This window comes from Nematolebias whitei, chromosome 9, assembly GCF_014905685.2.
Source record: "Nematolebias whitei isolate Nwh7 chromosome 9, NemWhi1, whole genome shotgun sequence".
Lineage (NCBI taxonomy): Eukaryota > Metazoa > Chordata > Actinopteri > Cyprinodontiformes > Rivulidae > Nematolebias > Nematolebias whitei.
In genome coordinates, this window is record NC_056506.1 from 50,815,305 (window position 1) to 50,819,715 (window position 4,411).

Genomic DNA, 4,411 nt, shown 5'->3' on the forward strand with positions numbered 1-4,411 from the left:
CGTCACCAGGCTCTGAAGACCTCCTGGTGTTGTGTTAGATGTCGTCATCAGGCTCTGAAGACCTCCTGGTGTTGTTAGAAGTCGCCACTAGGGTCTGAAGACCTCCTGGTGTTGTTTTTAAAGTCGTCACCAGGGTCTGAAAACCTCCCGGTGTTGTGTTAGAAGTTTTCACCATGGTCTGAAGACCTCCTGGTGTTGTGTTAGATGTCGTCACCAGGCTCTGAAGACTTCCTGGTGTTGCGTTTACAGTCGTCACCAGGGTCTGAAGACCTCTTGGTGTTGTATTTAATGTTGTCACCAGGGTCTGAAGACCTCCTGTTGTTGTATTTAAAGTCGTCACCAGGCTCTGAAGACCTCCTGGTGTTGCGTTTACAGTCGTCACCAGGGTCTGAAGACCTCTTGGTGTTGTATTTAAAGTCGTCACCAGGCTCTGAAGACCTCCTGGTGTTGCGTTTACAGTCGTCACCAGGGTCTGAAGACCTCTTGGTGTTGTATTTAATGTTGTCACCAGGGTCTGAAGACCTCCTGTTGTTGTATTTAAAGTCGTCACCAGGGTCTGAAGACCTCCTGGTGTTGTATTTAAAGTCGTCACCAGGGTCTGAAGACCTCCTGTTGTTGTATTTAAAGTCGTCACCAGGGTCTGAAGACCTCTTGGTGTTGTATTTAATGTTGTCACCAGGGTCTGAAGACCTCCTGTTGTTGTATTTAAAGTCGTCACCAAGGTCTGAAGACCTCCTGGTGTTGTATTTAAAGTCGTCACCAGGGTCTGAAGACCTCCTGTTGTTGTATTTAAAGTCGTCACCAGGGTCTGAAGACCTCCTGGTGTTGTATTTAATGTTGTCACCAGGGTCTGAAGACCTCTTGGTGTTGTATTTAAAGTCGTCACCAGGGTCTGAAGACCTCCTGGTGTTGATGTGATTTTCAGGTCTCTCCTGTAAATGAGTCCCTGAGGCTCAATGGGACTAACTTGTTGAAATAAAGGTTGAATGAATGAAAACCTGCTTTTATTCTTTTCATGAAACATAAAATGAACTGTGTGCAGACTGGGGGAAGGACATCCCACCCCCCTCCCGGTCAAAACAGACCAGTGTCACATGATTTGTGTAGCAACAACGGAAGTTCACGAAGAGGTAAAAATATTCAACCAATGAAATCACGGGAACTTTGATTCCAGCCAATCAGCATCTTCTGGAGCTTCACCGCTGATGTGCAAAGAAGCTAAGTAGCTGCAAGTAACTGTGACTTCTGGCTCTTTTCCAAGCTCTATTCTACATATTTCATCACATATAAAGAAGGAACAATATTTGGAGTTGTGGATTCATCACAGAAGTTTACGCTCATACGACGTCAAACAAAGGTGGTAAGTTAATGCCACGACTTGTAGCGGTTTTTATCGTGCTAAGTGTTAGCAAACAGTAGAGCTGGGTGTGTGTCTGGATGGTTAAAGGAGAAGTTTACAAGACAGTGGTGAGACCACCTATGTTGTATGATCTGGAGACAGAGACATGGACAAAAAGACTGGAGACAGAGACATGGACAAAAAGGAGACAGAGACATGGACAAAAAGACTGGAGACAGAACTGGAAGTGGCAGAAATGAGATGATCAGAGGTACAGTTAGAGAGGACACACTGAGATGGTTTGGACATGTCCAGAGGAGGGACAGTGGTTTGGACATGTCCAGAGGAGGGACAGGGGTTTGGACATGTCCAGAGGAGGGACAGTGGGGATGTTATAAATGCAGCTGCCAGGACAAAGAGGAGACATATGGATGCAGTTAGAGAGGACATGGAGGTAGTTGGAGTGAGGACAGTGGACACAGAGGACAGAGATGGAGGAGGAGTCTCTGTGGAGACCCTGAAGAGAGGGAAGCTGAAAGAAGAAGAGGAAATGTGTCCCAACAGACTGAATGTCCGAGTTCTTGTCCTGTGCTGATGTGCAGCATGAAACGTCCAGGAACTAGTTGAAGTTATTAGCAGCTTAGATTTTTTTGTCTTCTTTGTCTTAATGTTGGTGGATAAGACAGAAATGTCTCGGGTGACACCGTGAGCTTAGGGGGAGTGGTGGCGCAGAGGTTACAAGATGGGCCTGTGATCGGAAAGTTGCAGGTTCAATTCCTGGTACCGTCAACATCAAAATGTGGGTGGAAAAGGTGGAACACCCACACCTGCCTCCACCCTCATTGGCCCCTCTCTGGGCCCATGAGCAAGGCCCTTAACCCCCACCGCCTGCTCCCTAACAGGTCTGTCTAGAAAATGAGTTCTCGTGGCTCAATGAGTCTACCTGGATGAATAAAGAGTAAATGAGCTTCACCACCTCCACCACTACAGCCAGTGTTTAATCTGAGCCGGATCCTGTCGGAACAAGATCTGGGAACGCTCTTATTTTGACAGGGTGCATTCCGGCAACTGTTTGCTTGGATTTGGCAACTCTCAAGCTGACTAATGATAACCAAAGTTCATGCTCAGTCATCCAGGTACCAAATCCAATAATTCCCAGTCAGCTCATCTGGATTGTTTCTTTTTTTTATAGAGACGAAGGGGAGGCGAAACGTCTCTATAAAACAGAAACCGTCCAGATGACCCGACTGAGAATTATTGGACTAATAATAAAGTTAAGCATTCCCCAGGACACCCCCACCCCCAGTCAGCCCGCCTGCTATTTGTGTTTCGGCATCAATCTGTTTACAAATTAAGATTACAGCCATGTTGTTAGTTTGTCGCTCAGCCCGAGTTACATTTCCTCGTGGGAGGAACGATCTCACCGTTCATGTCAAATATTCGATGATGTTCTTGTAGAAACAATTCCTGAAGTTGTTCATGCTGTGTTAGTGCTACTTGTCTGTCTCTGGACCCTACAACTGGGTAACGTTACAGTAGACCCAGACCACTACTAGAGTTTGAATTATGTATTTTAAGTTGCTAATAAACACGATGGATGATGACCATATTGCTTTACGCTAGGCCATTGGTAAGGACGAGTGATTATTATTATTGTTAGTGATTTTTTTTTCCTCTAAAACTCAATTTAGGCTTCACTGTGCTTTTTAGACTGACTAGGATGCGTGAGAAACGGAGCGTGCTTTAGTCACATAAGGCGAGCTGTTGGTCAGGCTACTTCTGCTTGTGCCATCAACTCTAAAATAGTTATTGAATCAAGTGTTACATACAAGTAACACTTGTAGCACTTGTAACTTGTACACTTGTTACTTACAAGTGTAACTAGATGTTAAAACAACTCGTTAAAATACACCAGAATGTAGGAAATTCTACTTAATTCAAAAGTTTCTGGGGGAGGACCCCCCAGACCCCACCCACCACCACCACCAGTGTGTCCCTCCCACATTACGAACATGCTTCTGACACTAATGACCACCGTGTTGCTAAACATTTTCCAGAGCAGGACCCTTGCATTTAGCATACACACGTCATGAACAACAAGATTGTCTTTTTCATGTGAAGTGGTTCAAATCACTTCTATTAAAAATAAACAAATGAAAATTGCTGCTGTAATTTGATTCTTTTAATAAACATGATGCAACTTGCTGTGACCCCAGGTTTTGAACAGGTGTGATGCTGGTGTGTGGCCACAGCGTGCACATCTCACGTTGCTCACGGTGGTCCAGTGTGTTTGTCCAGACACATGAGGGAACATTGGACCTGGGATCTTTCTGTGTGGCGTTTACATGTTCTTCTCATGTTTACGTGGGTTTTCTCCAGGTACTCCGGTTTCCTCCCACAGAACAAAAACATACATGTTGGTCTGCTTCAGGTCCAGGCCTCCCTTACAAAGGAGATCTGTGATCTCAGTGGGATTTGCCTGGTTAAATAAAGGTTAATAAACAAATAAAATAAAAACCTGCTTTTATTCTTTTGAACCAAACACTTGGTGTTAAACTTTATTCGGTCTCATGGTCCTGTTTGTAGAGTCCTGAATACAGACGGACTCCTGGTTCTGAGTTCTGCAGTGAGACAGGATGGACAATAACAAAAACTGAAGGAACTAAAGGACAAAGACCCAAAGACATGACCGAAAGGAAACATCGGAGGGAAAACTGAACTCAGCGCTGAGACAAAGACCCCCAGAGACCAGGAAAGGACAAGAAGACAAATCAGACTGAAGGCAGATACTGAGACAAAAGGTACACAACAAGACAGAAGAGACAATAAAAGACAAAGAGCAGAAAACAAGATGAGACAAACATTGAACACGAAGAAGACAAAGAAAGACACAGGCAGGAGGACAGAAATGAGACGATCTATAAAAGACAAAGGCAAAGACATAAATCCTATAAGTCCATGTGAATTACTCTGAGACCAAGAGTTCCATGTCGGGTCCTGAGCCACTCTGAGACTAAGCGGTCCTTGTCGGGTCCTGAGCCACTCTGAGACTAAGCGGTCCATGTCGGGTCC

The 4,411-nt window shown here is 44.9% G+C and overlaps 1 protein-coding gene across 2 annotated transcripts in view; it reads left to right on the forward strand.

The window, feature by feature from the left end:
• The window catches only part of LOC119415276 (discs large homolog 1-like protein), a 97,573-nt gene that overhangs the window by 16,467 nt on the left and 76,695 nt on the right, over positions 1 to 4,411 (forward strand). The window lies entirely within an intron of this gene.